This window comes from Bufo gargarizans, chromosome 4, assembly GCF_014858855.1.
Source record: "Bufo gargarizans isolate SCDJY-AF-19 chromosome 4, ASM1485885v1, whole genome shotgun sequence".
NCBI lineage: Eukaryota > Metazoa > Chordata > Amphibia > Anura > Bufonidae > Bufo > Bufo gargarizans.
In genome coordinates this window covers 515,186,374-515,205,676 of record NC_058083.1, presented here as the reverse complement: position 1 = coordinate 515,205,676, position 19,303 = coordinate 515,186,374, and positions in this window count along the sequence as shown.

Here is a 19,303-nt window from a genome sequence, read left to right as displayed (position 1 = left end):
TTCTCCTGGATCACATCATACCTCACAGACTGGACGTTTAGCGTTTCCCACTCCTGCACCACCTCCTCGTCTCGTTCCCTCTCTGTTGGTGTCCTGCAAGGCTCTGTCCTAGGACCCCTGCTCTTCTCTATCTACACTTTTGGCCTGGGACAGCTCATAGAGTCCCATGGATTTCAGTATCACTTTTATGCTGATGACACACAAATCTACCTTTCTGGTCCAGACATAACCACCTTACTATCAAGAATCCCACAATGTCTATCTTCTATATCATCCTTCTTCGCCTTTCGCTTTCTAAAACTCAACATGGATAAAACAGAATTCATCATCTTTCCCCATCTTGCTCAACCCCCCCAACAGACCTATCTATCACTATCAATGGCTGCACACTATCCCCGGTCAACCAAGTCCGCTGCCTTGGAGTGACCTTGGATTCTGCCCTTTCCTTCCGACCGCACATCCAAGCCCTTTCCACCACCTGCCGCCTCCAACTCAAGAACATCTCGCGCATCCGCGCTTTCCTTAACTTTTGAATCTGCGAAAATGCTTGTACATGCCCTCATCATCTCCTGCCTAGACTACTGCAAAACTCTCCTCTGTGGCCTTCCATCTAGCACTCTCGCACCCCTCCAATCTATCCTCAACTCTGCTGCCCGACTAATCCACCTCCCACCCTGTTACTCCTCTGCCAATCCCTTCACTGGCTCCCCATTGCCCAGCGAATTCACTTCAAAGTACTAACAAATACATACAAGGCCGTCCATAACCTGTCCCCTCCCTACATCTCTGAGCTACTTTCCCGATACATCCCCACACACACTCTCCGATCCTCACAAGACCTCCTTCTCTCCTCTCCTCTTATCACCTCTTCCCACAATCGCCTCCAAGATTTCTCCCGTGCATCCCCCACACTCTGGAACTCGCTGCCCCAACATGTCAGACTCTCACCTACAGTGGAATCCTTCAAAAGAAACCTGAAAACCCACCTCTTCAGATAAGCCTACAACCAGTGACCCTGCTGTAAATGGACTTTTGCACAATATTCAAATTTTTCGAGTTTCACCTGTATGGTATAAACTTCATTTTTGGAACATTGCAGCTAGAGAAGTGGCAAAAAAAGGTCCCGTGTGTTATCTGTGTGACCTACAAGGTGGTATAACAGCGAGACAAGACTGAGGCTGGTGACAGACGGCCTGTAAGAGTTTGCTATTTATGCAGGAAACCGTCTCCAGTCGACTCTAGAATTGGTATTTATTCTATACATAAATAGCAAATTTGCACAATTTAAAATTTCTAACTTTTGTGCAATTTAAAAATTCATGTTTTCTGTCATATTTAAAATATAATTCAGCCAAAATGGCGCATTATCAGCGCTCTGCATCTCCAGTATTACATTGGCCGATCAGCACCATGATTATCAGCACAATGTTCTGCTGATAGATCCAGGGCCCACATAGGAGATAACAGAGCAGCGCAGGAATATCTGCTGGGATAGTGCTGAGGGGGCAAACAATCCAGGATACACAGAGCCCTGATAAACGTGATATAGACTGATATGAGGCAAATACACTGACTCACTGATTACTGCACCTGCAGGATCTGGCTGAGCACCAAACACAGGAAGAACACAGGAGAGTTTGGCCTCGTAATTTATCATACCTCTCGGAGTCCTGATACCGGATTGTGACCTCTTGTCCGGCAGTCACCTCCTCACCTCTCATGTCGGCAGCCGGTTCCGCAGTCAGAAGAATGCCGCCACGCTGCTCTGTAAGTGGTCCCATTAGCCCGGTGCAGAGATCAGAGCTCTGCTGTCCGTCCGCCGCTCCTTATCAGCTTGTCCCCAGACATCAGTTTGCCTCCTCACCGGCTGCTCTCCCGTCTCCATGGCTCTTTCCTCGGCCAGACACTACTTGACCTACACAGTCAGGGATCTGGAGCGGCATGGAGAAGCAGCGCGCCGATAATGGCCAATGAGCAGCCTCCCTCCCTAATAAAAAGCCCCTTCCTCGCGGCCTACCCTACACCTGCCAGTAAGGAGCTTTGCTATTGTATGCTTTGGGTAACAGCAGTATTACTGTGCTGCCCATGAGATGCACAGCGTGCAGTGCGCTGGTTAACTACATGAAATGTGCCTTAATGTATATTCATACGCATTAGCCTTTTTTCAAAGCGTACAATTTCCTAAACCGGCGTCTGACGCTTGTACAGGCGTTACTGCGACCTCTGATCAGGACCATCTCCCTGTGACCTTCCGGTATGGAGCTATGAGCCATAATGGGTTTTGTGGATCTTTGGCTACTAGGACCAGGGAGGGGAGGGGGATCCTCCCGGGGGAGTGAGGGGCGCGACCCACTAAGGATTACACTGCCTGTGCAGGGCAGCGGCCATGGACTTTCTCTATAGGGGGTCAAGTTGTGTAATGTGTTTGGAGGGACCGTGGACAACCTGCTGATGTCACTGCTCCCGTGTGGCTATAGCATTCACCATCATAACCCAGAGGATTACTCCTCTACCCTTTTCATCTGTTTAAGGCCGAATGCACACGGCCGTGTTCCGCGGCAGAGAGCGGTCCGTGATATGCCGGGCTGGATTCCTGTTCAGAGCAGGAGCGCACGGCGTCATTGGTTGCTTCGACGTCGTGCGCTTCATGCAGCCGCTGCTGTACAGTAATACATTCGTATAGTGTATTACTGTACAGCAGCGGCGGCATGAAGCGCACGGCGTCATAGCAACCAATGAGGCAGTGCGCTCCTGCTCTGAACAGGAATCCAGCCCGGCATATCACGGACCGCTCTCTGCCGCGGAACACGGCCGTGTGCATTCGGCCTAACTCTGTACCATATCATCTGTATTTGCACATCTGACCATTGTGTATATAGTGTTGGGTCTAGTGCGCCTTTAAGGCAATTAAATATATAAATTAATCTTGCGCTGTTCTCTATCTTGATCACGAATCCCCACATCCGTGTTTCAGCATAATGTTATAAGCTACCTGGGGTTGGTTCCGACCCGATCTAATCCCGATAACGGACTGGCCTTATATCTAATGAGGAACTGCTGGCAGTCTACCGGGCTGGCAGAGCTCTGCTTCACTGGGGCAGTGAAAAGCTCTCTCAGCTTGTCAGGGTTGTGAGCGAGTGTTGTGCCACGCCGGAGGTTGCGTGGACCACCCTCTATCACTCCTTGTGCGGACAGGAGGTGTCTGTGTAAATTGTGCCAAGCTGACCTCATGTACTCCCAGGGAGGCGGTAACGCCACGTCTTGGAAGCCAGTGACAAAACCGTACCACGTAAACCCGATGTACAGTGTCGGGGGCGGGGCTACTAGGTGCGGTATTGTCACATGTTGGTGTCACTTTTTTTGTATTTTTTTTACTGTAGGGGTGCATTAGGGGGACTTCAAATGTTACATGGCAACTTAAAATTGTCCCAGTGAAATCTGCTTCTTATGTTGCTCCTTCCCTTTTGCGCCCTGCCGTGTGCCCATACAGCAGTTTACGACCAATACAAAATATTGAGGTTTATTTTGCTGTTAACCCTTGCTGTGTTGCAGGAAGAAATGGGTTAACATAAAAAAAGATCTGCAAAAAAAAATTTAATTTTGAAATTACCTTAATTTTCTTCTAAACTGTTGTGGAACACCTCAAGGGTTAGCAAAGTTTGTAACATCAGTTTTGAATAATTTGAGAGGTTTAGTTTCTAAAATGAGGTCATTTATGGGTGGTTTCTACTATGTAAGCCCCTCAAAATCACTTTATAACTGCATTGGTGCTTAAAAAAGCTATTTTGGAAATTTTCTTTGAAATTTTAAAAATCACTATTTTAAACCTTCTAACGTCCTAAAAAAATAATAATTTTGAATTCTTTTATAAGTTAAGGAAAGAAATATTGACCCAATTTTGCCGCTAACATGAAGTACAATCTCCGAATCGGTTAGATAAGTAAAACTATTCCAAAGTTATTACCACATAAAGTGACAGATGCACGATTTGCAAAAATGGGCTCGGGCAGGAAGGTGAAAACTGGCCTGGGGTAGAAAGGGTTAATATATGCAAATAAGCCTCTGGGAGCAACGGGGGTGTTGCCCTTACACCTAGAGGCTCCTCCTTTCTGCACCTGTCACGCCCATTTCACTGTCATTGTCAGGGTCAGGTGTGATTACGTCTTCACTGCCTGGTCCTGTCAATCAAAGTGAAAAGGGCGTGGCAGGTGCAGAAAGGAGGAGCCTCTAGGTAAAAAGGCAACACCCCCGTTACTCCTGGAGGTTGATTTGCATATAATAAAACATAATTATCTCAGCAGTGCGGGCACATATCAACATGGGACTAACACAGATGCCTTCAGCTGCCAAGCGCACATGTACCAGGTCAGCCGGTGTCACAGGTACCAATCTGCTGACAGATGCCCTTTATTCTTGTGATTCCATCTGATAGGACGAGGGCAGTCTGAGCTCTAGATCTATGAAGTGATCTACTAGATCACAGCTTTAGGCTGCTTTCATACCAGCGTTTTCAATTCCGCTATTGAGATCCGTCATAGGATGAAAACTCTTCAGTTTTGTCTCCATTCATTGTCAATGGGGACAAAACTGAACTAAACAAAACCGAACGCGCCAAAATGATTTCTGTTCCATTTGGTTGCGCTCCCATCGCGGACAGAATAATGCTGCAAGCGGAGTAAGGCTATTTTCACACTCGCGTTTTGGGCGGATCCGTCATAGATCTGCAAAAACAGATCCGTTCCAATAATACAACCATATGCATCCGTCATGAACGGATCCGTTTGTATTATCTGTAACAAAGCCAAGACGTTTTCAATTGTGTCAGAGAAAACGGATCCGTCCTGGCACACAATGTAAGTAAATGGGGGCGGATCCGTTTGGCTCAGTTTTGTCAAGCAGGCAGCGTTTTGGTGTCCGCCTCCAGAGCGGAATGGTGACTGATCAGAGGCAAACTGATGCATTCTGAGCGGATGCTCTTCCATTCAGAATGAATTAGGGCAAAACTGATCCATTTTGGACTGCTTCTGAGAACCCTAGACGAATCTCACAAACGGAAAGCCAAAACGTGAGTGTGAAAGTAGCCTAAGACACACAATGTAAGTCAATGGGGACGGATCCGTTTTCTCTTACACAATAGAAAACTGATTCATCCCCTATTGATTTTCAATGGTGTTCATGACTGATTTCGTCATGGCTATATAAGACATAATACAACTAGATCCGTTCATGACTGATGCATGCAGTTGTATTATTGTAACAGAAGCGTTTTTGCAGATCCATGACGGATCCACAAAAACACTAGTGTAAAAGTAGCCTTATACTGGTATTACCGCTGTGACCTGTAATTGTCTATAGTGGTTGTGAGGAATATGGATCATTATTTATTGAGAGCCATGATTTTCATCTGATTCACCTTTGTCAGTGTACATGCAAAATAAGTTCTCACTTCAACCCTCTGCTTGTCAGATAGCGGAGGTAGTGAACTCCACAGGGGTTCTGGCTTCAAGGAGGCGACTTGTGTACAAATTCACACCTCACCCAGTCAGCAAGGAACCAAGATGATGTGACAGGAAGAATCTCTCAGCATGAGGTCTAGTCCATTCCCCAGGTCAATCAAATCTAGCAGACAGTATGGAACTAGCGATTTTATAAGGAATTATAAATCGCCCGGCCATCACAGGCACAAACCAGATACATATTTATGTCCCTGTGGCCACGATGAACAGGCCCGTGGTCTTAGTGTGGTGGTGGGAGGCCAGGGAAGGGAGATATACATATCTCCCCACAGAAACCCAATAACGGTACCATGCTTAGACTCTAATTGTAGCCGTAACCCAGGCGGGTCTGTTGGTCCTAGAACCATCTCCCTGTGACCTCCAGGTCTGGAGCTATGGGCCCTAATGGGTTTTGTGGGTCCTTGGCTGCCAGCCCAGAAGAGGAGGAGGGGACCTTTCCCAGAGGCGGGGAGGGGAGGAACCGGCTACAGGTCAAAAGCCCATGCAAGCCAGTAAGCGGCATCTTTCTCTGAAAGGGGGTCATATCGTGCCATGTGTTTGGAGAGACCTGGAAACTGCTGACATCACTGCCTTCACGTGACCGCAGCCAAGGACTATCAGAGCTCCAGATGGTGACCAAAATGGTCGCCAATGCGACTTAGAATTTACAAATGGCGACAAGACTTTTTAGTCTTGTCGCCATTTGCAATTAGACCCGCCACCACAGCTCTGCATTTGAATACAGCGGCGGGGCACAGGAGCTGATAGTTCTCTGCCCCGCCGCCGATGTTCTTCTCAGCATCGCAGTGGAAAAGGAGTCTGCCTCCCCCTGTGCTGCTGCCGCCGCCAATAAGAAGAGAGACAGGAGATGGAGGAGAGGGGCTGTGACCACTGCACCACCAATTAAGATAACTGACCTGTTAATACAAATACAGGAGGCGGGTGCCGGAATCAAATAGCCGACACCCGACCTCTATGACAGGGAGCTGCGATCCCCTGCAGTTACCCCTCAGGTGCGATACCTGAGGGGTTAACTGCAGCGGATCGCAGCTCCCTGTCATAGGGTCGGGTGTCGGCTATTTGATTCCGGCACCCCCCCAACACCCCAGTACAATAAACATTGGTGGCGCAGTGCCAATGAGGGTTAAAGACAAAAAAAATAATTAACTCACCTCCTCCAATTGATCGCGTAGCTGCCGGTCCCCTGTTCTTTCTTCAGGACCTGTCAAAGGACCTGTGGTGATGTCACTGAGCTCATCGCATGTGACTGATGATAGCATTGTCTATTGGTGCACATGCAGTGTACTCGTAGAGATAGGTCTGGCGACACCAACGCGATGACATCACTGACACGTGCAATGGACCGATGGAGACGCGGATATGCATTATCGACATGTGGAGTTTCTCTAATGAGTATCAGGTATATTTGGCTATTTAGTAGCATTTCTATTGGAGCAGAGGCCATTTTAATTAGCACACAGGTGGAATTAAGAATGTGTCCTTGTTTGTTGGTTTGACCATGTCAAATGGGGGGCTTATTTGGGTATTTATATGATTGATCACCTTTTGTATCAGTATACTTGAGAAAGGCTACTGCGTAGCCGAAACGTCGTATTGCTATGTGTGTGCACTCTTGGTTCCGAATAAAAGTGACACTGGATATGCTGCTGTGAAATCTTCTGTTATCTACTGAGCTCATCACATGGTCCATTACCATGGTGATGGATCATGTGATTAGCGCAGTAACGTCACCACAGGTCCTTTTCCTCACAGATGAAGACAGAAGAGAAGCCGGGCTGCGCGAACAAGTGGATTAAGGTGAGTTAAATTTTTTTTATTTTTTAACCCCTCCAGCCCTATTATTTTCCCTTATAACCATGTTATAAGGGAAAATAATAACATCTACACAACCTTGAACCCAAACCTGAACTTCAGTGAAGAAGTTCGGGTCTGGGTACCACAGTCAGTTTTTTATCACGCACGTGCAAAACACATTGCACCCGCGCGATAAAAACTGAACAGCAGAACGCAATTGCAGTCAAAACTGACTGCAATTGCGTACCTACCCGCGCGGGTTTGCCTCAATGCACCCGGGACGCATCTGGAGCCAAAACGTGACGCCCGTCTCTAAGAGGCCTAAGGCTACTTTCACACTTGCGGCAGTGTGATCCGGCAAGCAGTTCCATCGTCTGAACTGCCTGCCGGCTCCGCTGATCTGGATGTGACTGAAAGCATTTGTAAGACGCATCCGGATGCGGATCCATCTCACAAATGCATTGCAAGAACGAATCCGTCTCTCCGCTTGTCATGCGGACAGACAGATCCATCTTGTATCTTTTTACACACTTTTACTGCTCTGCGAATGCGCAGACCGGAAGGACGGATCCGGCATTCCGGTATTTTGAATGCCGGGTCCGGCACTAATACATTCCTATGGGAAAAAATTCCGGCAAGTCTTTTTTTTTCGCCGGAGATAAAACCGTAGCATGCTGCGGTTTTCTCTTTTGCCTGATCAGTCAAAATGACTGAACTGAAGACGTCCTGATGCATCCTGAACAGATTTCTCTCCATTCAGAATGCATGGGGATATGGCTGATCAGTTCTTTTCCGGTATAGAGCCCCTGCGACTGAACTTTATGCCGGAAAAGAAAAACGCTATTGTGAAAGTACCCTAAAATATTAAGTTTAAATCCCCCCCTTTCCCCAAAATATCTCCTATGCGGTGAGCGCCGTAACAGAAATAAATAAATACCTTCACAGAATGGGGTGGCTCTACCAATCCGTAGGATAGAAAGGTGCTCACTATCTAACCTTGATAAAAAACCCTTTTGACATAAAAGATCGCAGACTTGAAGCACTCGTGTTGATAGCAGCTCCATCCCCCTGAAGACGCCTCGTTTGCGGTGAAACATGTTGGGGGAGCTGTGTCTGTAACATTTTAATAAGAATGGTAGGGCTGAGGATGGACTAGGGAGAGGCGATCTGCAGACGCCGAACCTGTGTGAGGGCCAGATCAGAAATATACAAGTAATATAGCAACTGTGAGACTGTCAGTGAGGGACAATATAATAAAGACATAGCCTAGGACGCAACATTGTTACTAAGTGCGGCGTGTGCCCGGTGTCGGCTGACACCTACAGGCACTGAAGTGTAATTACACAGACTAAATATAGGGAAATCCACACATGATTAACCAGAAAATACGGATACTGAGCCCACAGGTCCAAACCCTTCATATACATTTTAAAGAGTGTTTTTTTGTGTGTGAAATATAGAGTTTAATAAAAGGAAAATAAAAGTTATATTTTAATATAAGACCAGAAACAGGAAATTATAGTCAGCAGACTATTGGAATATTCACTATCTAAGTGTTAACTCCAAAACACCAGAGGGTTAATAAAATTGAAATAATATAGATATGGCACTCAATATCTGGAGGACTGCTAAAAACAAATTTCTTTATTAATTCTACTGTTGCAATTCTCAATGTAAAAAAAATTATTAAAATGTCATACAAGATACGTAAATTGTACAGAATAAGTTAGATAAGGTAAAAATCACTCGAGGTATAGGTATGTAAGTCAGACAGCGTATAGGTGCTTTCTAAATTTTGATTGGTTCACCACAGAAAAATTAATTATCGATAATTTATCACTACATAAACTGGTTATCGATAGTTCTCTGAAGTTTTCGATTAAATAATCACCAAATCTTCGGTTAATAAAATCGTCGATTCTTGGTACTACAAGGCACTTATAGACTTTTCGATTTAATTCTAAACTCTTCATTAGAATACTCGAAAGAGTCACGTTAATTCTTATGTAACAGTTCATAGGCTTATCGAATTGTAGAAATTCGGGAGTTATTAGCTCTGGGTGGCGTCCCACCTATTATCGAGCTATCTAATTCCCTTACCTCCAACTTCTGAATACGGCTTGTTCGTTTAATGGCCGTTCCTTCAGCGTACCACGTGCTCGACTTCTCTTTAGTTCCGATTAAGTTGAAAGTGGAACTGTATCACTCCAGGAAGTTTTCGAGCATAAATTCTTGTATAGGACTAGTCAGTCACTTAAGAAGTTATCAATAAGGAGGTAAAATTGTAGATGTCCTGGCGTACGCCAGAATGGTGGTGGTGTGGGGTCCAGATTCCTCTCAGACGCGTTTCAAAGTCCCAAAGGGTACTGACTTCTTCCTCAGTGGTAACCTGGCTCCCACTAAACCACCTTTTTATATCTTCTTTCTTAATTGGTTCCAGATGTCCCAAAATCCAGTCCTGGACCAGGATCCAAGTCCCACAACATCAAAGATCTGGCCTAGACTATAGTGGTGTGGTATAAATGATAATAAAGTGAAATTAATCAAAAATATAGCGCCTCTATATGTTCCATAGATGTACTACATTAGCCACGTACGTCCGACCGTGCCTTAGTGGAAGGCACCCAGTCTAATTCAATCACAATCTCGTATTCATCTAATCTGACACAAGTTCCTCCTTTTCGACTTATTTATTGTTGTATATGTATAAATATGTTCAAGTGTAGTGATTTTAACTTTTTATGCATCAATTTTTATATTCATTTTTACATTTTAATTTATCCTATGGGAGCTAAGTGTAAATAATGATATAACTTGAGGGCGTGGTCTGCTGGGCATGGAGTGAGGACGCATCCCTGTGGAGCTCCCCCTGCCATCCTGCTAATATCCTGAAATTGCCAGTGTACCCTGTGTTTTATCCACCTCAGCCTGCTCTGTTATTCTCCCCTGGAGTACAGGAGTACCCCGGAGCACAGACTGCGTTAACTGTGGAACGGGGAGTGTGACTTTCCCTACCTTCCTCTCGGGGTAGTGGAGGACGGCCATCTTGGGGAGGTGAGGAGCGGTGTCCCCCGGCAGGACGCAGCAGCAGGGAGCCGGAAGCCGTCAGTGTTAGGCGCTGGAGTGAGCTGCGGAGTCGCGGTAAGCTACCGCTGAATACTTGCCTCGGGCCTCTTACCGGGAGCTTTGCTGGGCAGTGTGGAGTGTGACGCCCGCCATCTTGCTGCAGGAAAAGGAGCGCACGTGGCTGAACGCCGGTGGCTGCAGAAGGAGCTTGGCTGGGGAGAGTGCTCCTGTTATGTGGATTCCCTATAGCCCTCTCTCTTTAAGGGCAACACCGAAGCTTTAGCTGCTAATCCCATATTTTATCTATCTATCTCCTGGTGGGCAGACTTTCATCTGTAAGAGACTCTGCTGTTTAAGCCAGTGTGTGAGCTGTCTCCCTTGTCTGACACTCCAGTGTCTTTTACCATTAGGCTCTATTAAACTGATGGGCCGCAAAACCGCTTCTCTCGCTTGCTCTACAGCTGCAAAAGAATTTGTGGACGGTACTAGTCAAACTGATATGGAGCTGGATGTCTCTGGGGCCTCTGAGTCCCCTGTGGATAAGATAATGGTGGCAATAGCGAAGTGTCAGACGACATTGACTGCTAAAATTGATCATCTGCAAAGCGATGTTAATTGCCTTCGTCATGATATGGAAAAGATGAGAGAGCGGGCCAGTGAGGTGGAGCGCCGCTTGGGAGAGGTGGAAGACTCTGCGAATGCGACTACCGCAACGACCAGAACCTTACAGCAACAAGTGAAGACCCTGCTTGCCAGGGTGGAAGATGCGGAAAATCGCAATAGGAGAAATAATGTGAGGATCCTGGGACTGCCCGAAAGAATAGAGGGTTCCTCTCCTGAAAGCTATGCTGAACAGCTGATCCGATCAGTTTTGTCTCCCATTGATTTGTCTACAAGCCTTGTGGTTGAGAGGGCGCACAGGATTCCAACCAGACCCTTGCCGCCGGCTGCTGCTCCTAGACCTTTTATAATGCGGCTCCTGAATTACAGGGATAGAGACGCTATATTAGCAGCAGCCAGACGCAAGAAAGATATTCAAGTGGATAACACCAGGATTTCCTTCTATCCCGACTTCACGGCGGAAGTCCAGAAGCAACGTCGCCAGTTTGCTGCAGTTCGAGCTCGCCTCCGTGAGTTGGGGCTGAAGTACGCCATGATATATCCGTCCAAACTGCGGATCCAGGAGGGTGACCGTGCCAAATTTTTTAAACGCCAGAGGAGGCCATGGACTGGCTTGATCATACACACCCGGGATGATGGCTGCGACGGAGAAGATTACACTGTTGGCGTCAAGAGTTTATTCTGCCTGAACTGGGGGGCATTGTTTTTTAGTTAGCTCCTAGGCTGGGGCAAGCAGGATTATATGTTGCAATTTAATAGCTTACTACTATCAGGGGTGAGCTCCGTTCAAGGTGATGTACCTGTAGTGAACAATTGCTATATTGATTTTCTGTTAACGAGTTCTGAGTACTCAAGATAGACCTACGTTAGTTTGTCAAGTTTAGGGCTCCAGGAGCTTAGACAGGTTGGGGAAGTCTAGGCATGGGTATGTTCATTGTTCAACTTGTTTTGTACGTGTGTGTGTGTGAGTGCGACAGTGACACAGGTATTGATTGGTCCATGTATCTCCGGACAGAATGGCGGGATGTAAGATAATCTCCTGGAATGTGAGAGGTCTGAATGATAGGATCAAAAGAGCTTTGGTGTTTAATTATGTTAAAAAGTATAAGCCGGATATTCTTGTTTTTCAGGAAACTCATCTTCGGGGGCGAAGGGTGCTATCTATTAAGAGGCCGTGGGTGGGTCCTGTGTATCACACAACTTACTCCAACTATGCTAGGGGAGTTTCGGTACTGGTCAGTAAGTCTCTTCCCTTTCAGCTGATCTCCGTGCACATTGATCCGTCAGGGAAATATGTCCTACTGCAGGCCACTATCTGGGGTCATGGGGTTATACTGGTTGCCGTATATGTACCGCCGCCGGTTGCGAGGGAATTGTTAGACCATATTATGACTCGAGTAGCTGTTCTTCCGGTGGCCCCCCTTTTCATGCTAGGGGATTTTAACGCTACACTGGATGCCCAGCTGGACAGGCTTCGACCGTCTGCTAGACATGTGCCGACGCTCCAACATTGGGCACAGGCGAATAACTTATATGAGATTTGGAGAGGACTCCATCCTATGGCCAGACAGTATTCCTGTCATTCAGCCTCGATTCATTCTATGTCTCGCATTGATCTGGCCTTTGCGAACCAGACGGGCATTCAGTGGGTGAGGGAGGCGGAATACTTGCCAAGGGGAATCTCTGATCATGCCCCCCTGCAGGTAGTGCTTAGGCTTCCGGTTGGTAGGCCACGCCCTGTCTGGAGACTTAATCCCAAATGGCTGGAGGTCCTTCCGGTGCGGGTAGCTTGTGTTGAGGGCATTTCGACATTTTGGGCAGAGAATGAGGGATCCTCTAATCCTTTGGTGGAATGGGATGCGTCTAAGGCTGTGTTGAGGGGGATTGTAATAGCGGCAGTAGCAACCCACAGACTAGAACTAGCTGTCACTAGAGTGAAGCTGGAGGAGAAACTAGCGATAGCTGAAAAATAATATGTGGATGACCCCACGCCAGTTCATCAGTCCGAATGGCTCTCCATACAGAGACAGTATGTCTTGCATTTAACTGAATATACGCAGAAATGTCTACTGTCCCTGAAACAGAATTGTTTCACGGAAGGAGATGAGAGCGGGAAGGTGTTAGCGTATCTTGCTAGAGTGGAAACACTGCAAGCGGTGGTGGCGGGCATTCGGAGTGATGCAGGGGAGTTATGCACATCACCGGAGGATATTAGTGCCCAATTTGTTACATATTACTCGGCCCTTTATGCCTCCAGAGCCGCTAAGTTACCTGAGGATACCTTGCGGTTTTTAGATGCCATTCCCTTGCCACAGCTGTCTCGTTCGGATCAGCAGATGTTAGATGCGCCCATAACGCAACAAGAGATCCAGACGGCAATTTCATCTATGTCAGGGGGTAAGGCTCCTGGTCCGGATGGCTTTCCAGTGGAATGGTATGCTTTTCAAATTAAGGATGGGAGTTCGAGACTCTGTAATATGTTCGCGCATGCGTTCGAAACAGGAGAATTGCCGACATCATTTCGGGAAGTTACTATAGTAGTTATCCACAAACCTGGGAAGCCTCTGGACCAATGCAGCTCTTATAGGCCGATATCGCTAATTAATTCTGATGCTAAGATTTTAGCTAAGGTGTTGGCTACTCGATTGTCGGCTGTTATACTTTCTATAGTTGGAGTGGATCAGTCGGGTTTTATGCCTGGGAAAACCACGGACATAAATCTTCGGCGTCTTTTTACGAACTTGCAGGTGAAGCATGATAACGCAGGTAATAGAGCGATAGCATCACTAGATAATGAAAAGGCGTTCGATTCTGTCGAATGGCAGTTTATGTGGGCGGTCATGGCGAAACTAGGGATCCCCCAAAATTTTCTGCGGTGGGTTCACTTGTTGTACATGCATCCAACGGCCCGGGTAAGGGTGAACGGTTACCTATCTCAGCCATTCCCGTTAGGGAGGGGTACTAGACAGGGGTGCCTGTTGCCCCCTCTTTTATTTGCGTTGATTATGGAACCCCTTTCTATCAGTATCGATGGCAATGCTGGGATTAGGGGTTGGGAGGTAGCGGGCATCTCTGAGAAGATTTCATTATATGATGACGACATGCTGATATATTTGGGAGATGTGGGCCCTTCCTTGGAGAACCTTTTGGATTTAGTCAACTCATACGGTTCCTATTCAGGTCTACGTGTGAATTGGGCTAAGTCGGCATTATACTTAGTGGATGATGTGTCTTCTCAGAGTATATCCCCGTCTTTACGTACCTAGGAATAGTTATTCACAAAGATGTGTAGTACTTTGCTGCCCTTAACCTGGGCCCGGTTGTGCAATATGTCCAGCGGAGGCTGAAGGCATGGGAGGCCTTACCATTATCCTTGATGGTCTTGTTACCCAAATTATTATATATTTACAGGGCGGCCCCTGTTGTAATTCCTAAATCGCACTTTAAGAATATGGATTCTATGTTGACAACCTTTTTGTGGAACAAGTCGGTCCCACGCATAGCTAGGGAAACTCTAAGGCCTCTTTCACACGGGTGTGAGTTTTTTTGGCCGGATAAGAGCCGGGTGCGTTGCGGGAAAATGCGCGATTTTTTCTGCGCAAGTGCAAAACATTGTCATGCGTTGCACTCGCGTGAGAAAAATCGCGCATGTTTGGTACCCAAACCCGAACTTCTTCATAGAAGTTCGGGCTTGGGATTGATGTTCTGAAGATTGTATTATTTTCCCTTATAACATGGTTATAAGGGAAAATAATAGCATTCTGAATACAGAATGCATAGTAAACCAGCGCTAGAGGGGTTAAAAAAAAATAAAAAAAAATTTAACTCACCTTAGTCCACTTGCTCGCGAAGCTGGCATCTCCTTGTGTCTCCGCTGCTGATGAACAGGACCTGGGGTGAGCTGCTCCATTAAATACAGGTTAAGGACCTTCGATGACGTCACTCCGGTCATCACATGGTACGTCACATGATCTTTTACCATGGTGATTCACCATGGTAAAAGACCATGTGATGACCGGAGTGACGTCATCGAAGGTCCTTAAGCTCTATTTAATGGAGCAGCTCACCCCAGGTCCTGTTCATCAGCAGCGGAGACACAAGGAGATGCCAGCTTCGCGAGCAAGTGGACTAAGGTGAGTTAAATTATTATTATTTTTTTTTTAACCCCTCTAGCGCTGGTTTACTATGCATTCTGTATTCAGAATGCTATTATTTTCCCTTATAACCATGTTATAAGGGAAAATAATAATGATCGGGTCTCCATCCCGATGGTCTCCTAGCAACCATGCGTGCAAATCGCACGGCATCCGTACTTGCTTGCGGATGCCATCCGATTTTCACACACCCCATTCACTTCTATGGGGCCTGCGTCACGTCAAAATCGGAAAATATAGAGCATGCTGCGATTTCAACTGAACGCACAAGTGATGCGTTAAAAACATTGCTCATGTGCACAGCCCCATAGAAATGAATGGGTCAGGATTTAGTGCGGGTGCCATACGTTCGCCGCACGGATCGCACCCGCACGGAAAACTCGCCCGTGTGAAAGGGGCCTAAAGGCTCCGTATAGCAGAGGAGGCTTAGCGCTCCCTGATCTGTACTTGTATTATATAGCGGCGCAATTAAACTATGTTGCATGGTGGGTTCAGGCAGACCCTAGTAATCCCGCTGTAGTGTTAGAAGCCGCATTGATAGGTTCTTATGAAGCCATGACTAATTTAGTGTACAGGGACAGGCAGTATCCACTGCGGCACCGAACGTCGCTCATGACTAGTGTGTTGAAGGCATGGAGCTCTTTTGCGGGGGTGAGAAATGAGGACGACGACCTGGGAGTCCTATGGTCTCCTGTCCTACCGTTATGGAGAAACCCTTTATTGTCAGAATTAGTATCACTGCCAGACTTTGAATTCTGGCCGCAGCGGGGTGTTAAATACCTCACTCAGTTGTATGAGGAGGGATACTTTAAACCATTCTCGTCCCTACAGGCGGAGTGTGGGTCGCAGCGATCCTCCCTGTTTAAATTCTTTCAATTGAGGCACGCCTGTAACGCCCAATTTGGGCCTGGCCCACTGAGAATAGAATTTAGTCCTGTTGAGAAAATTGTTAGGCGAGTCCAGCAGACGAAGATGGTCTCTGAGTTGTATGGGTTCCTTATATCGGCTCGCCCCTCCCCGATTGCAAAAGCGTTTGGCAAGTGGCGTGCGGATATTCCTAGTTTAGCATCTCATCATGAAAAAGAACTGATTTCCTCCTGGAGGGGGACGGTGATCTGTGAACGGGATCAGCTGATTCAGTCAAAATGGTTACATAGAGTGTATTACACTCCGGTACGGTTAATGCATATGCGGAAGCTTTCCTCTGACTCATGTACCCGATGTAACGCCGCTAAAGGTACACTCATGCACATGGTCTGGGAGTGTCCCATTATAGCTAAATTTTGGGCTGATGTACATGCCTTTTTTTACACCAAATTAGGATTCCCAGCGGTAGTATATTTGGGAATTTATCGTGTCCATATTGTTCCCATAGTATTGTGGCCCTTTGAGACATTGTCTGATGGGTATGTATGTTCATTGCTAACTCTTACCGGGTATGTCCCCGGTGGTTTTTGTTTCTGTCTATAACAACGATTTAAAATTCATAAATAAAGCCTTTTAAAAAAAAATAATAATGATATAACTTAATAAAGAAAGTAAATAATATCAAACCCTTTATCCAAAAGATTAAGGGTGAAATTTCAGCAGCTTTTGCGGAAAAAACACATCGGTAAATAAAAACCGCATGAAAACCGCATCATTACCGCATATAGAGGTGCTATATTTTTGATTCATTTCACTTTATTATCATTTATACCACACCACTATAGTCCAGGCCAGATCTTTGATGTTGTGGGACTTGGATCCTGGTCCAGGACTGGATTTTGGGACATCTGGAACCAATTAAGAAAGAATATATAAAAAGGTGGTTTAGTGGGAGCCAGGTTACCACTGAGGAAGAAGTCAGTACCCTTTGGGACTTTGAAACGCGTCTGGGAGGAATCTGGACCCCACACCACCACCATTCTGGCGTACGCAAGGACATCTACAATTTTACCTCCTTATTGATAACTTCTTAAGTGACTGACTCGTCCTATACAAGAATTTATGCTCGAAAACTTCCTGGAGTGATACAGTTCCACTTTCAACTTAATCGGAACTAAAGAGAAGTCGAGCACGTGGGACGCTGAAGGAACGGCGATTAAACGAACAAGCCGTATTCAGAAGTTGGAGGTAAGGGAATAAGATAGCTCGATAATAGGTGGGACGCCACCCAGAGCTAATAACTCCCGAATTTCTACAATTCGATAAGCCTATGAACTGTTACATAAGAATTAACGTGACTCTTTCGAGTATTCTAATGAAGAGTTTAGAATTAAATCGAAAAGTCTATAAGTGCCTTGTAGTACCAAGAATCGACGATTTTATTAACCGAAGATTTGGTGATTATTTAATCGAAAACTTCAGAGAACTATCGATAACCAGTTTATGTAGTGATAAATTATCGATAATTAATTTTTCTGTGGTGAACCAATCAAAATTTTGAAAGCACCTATACGCTGTCTGACTTACATACCTATACCTCGAGTGATTTTTACCTTATCGTCATTTGTGATGTTTTATCTTTTTGTTATTTAATTTCTGTATAATTTACGTATCTTGTATGACATTTTAATTTTTTAACATTGAGAATTGCAACAGTAGAATTAATAATAGAAATTTGTTTTTAGCAGTCCTCCAGATATTGAGTGCCATATCTTTATTATTTCAAATAAATACCTTGTCACCCCAAAAAATAGGATAGGACTGTTCTATTATGGGCCGAACATTTCATAAAATGCGAAATGCACACGAGTTATTTTTTGTGTTTTTTTTGTTTTTTTTGTGTGGTATTGAGCATCGCAATACTTTTTTATGGTGACGAAAGCAAATCAAAATTTTGGTATCGAAACAACCCTAAGCTGATCTGATCGGCGTAGCGTTGTCACGATACCAAAATTTAGATTCGGTTTTGACTTGGCGACTAAAAATTTAATTTGGCTCCTAAATTTTTCAGTTCAGGAGCCAATGGCTACTAGGTATTTTTTTTAGTCTGGAGCCCTGACTATTACACCATCATAACTCAAAGGAACATTTATCTACCCGGTAACTGATTTGTACACTTTGTAATCCTGTTTGTACCATACTACCTGTATTCGTAACCTCAGACCACTGTATATATTCTGTGTATAGTGTTATATCTAGTGAGCCCTTAAGGCGATTAAATATATAATTTATTTTGTGCTGTCTTGTATCTCGATCACGATTCCCCTGTTAGCGGATTGGGCTTATATCAAACGAGAAGCTGGTGGTAGATTTCCCGGGCTGAGGAAGCGCTCTTTCACTGGGTCAGTGACCAGGCACCCTCAGCTTGTTGCCTCTTTGTGCCCGTGTGGACAGGAGGAGTGGGTGTAAACTGTACCAAGCTGACCTTACATGTTCCTATGGGAGGGCGTAACGTCACGTCTTGGTAAACCAGTGACCATACCGCGTAGTTGACGTCAAGCGGGCACAAGGTGTGGTATGCCTCACAGTGGTAATATGAAGGTGTGACATTCTTTTGACCTGAAACATGGAGGAACTGCCTTGATGCACATTATTATCTCCTCCAGTGTTTCCTCTTCTTATCTCCAGTAATTGTATTTTACATGGGATTTTCTATTATTTTACATCAGTTCATCTTCTTTCCATTCAGGTTCCTACAATATAAGATCCGTTCAGCGTATATCTCCTATATAAGATCATTCTCCTGATTGACCTATTAAGAATGGATAGAGATGGGGACAAGATGGCAGAGAGTATAATAAATCTCAGCCTAGAGATCCTCCTCCGGCTTACTGGAGAGGTGAGAGATTCTGATGATATCACATTACATCATTTTCTCTATGTCTCGATGTATGGAGTGATTATTATTATTGCGTCTCGCCATAACCAGGAATACACAGTAGTGAAGAAGACCTCTAGTGAGCATTGTCAGGCCCCGGTATCTGAAGGACGGGGAGGAATCCTGAGCCCAATGTCCAGGCCGACACCTCGCATCCTGATACATGAGAAAGTCAACAGAGAGAAGGTCCTAGAGCTCACCAACAAGATCATTGAGCTGCTGACTGGAGAGGTGACATCGCTGGGAATGCCGGGACATTATACATTAACGCTATGAAGGGATCTGGGTGATGACTGTATCATTCTGTTGTCAGGTTCCTATAAGGTGTCAGGATGTCGCCGTCTATT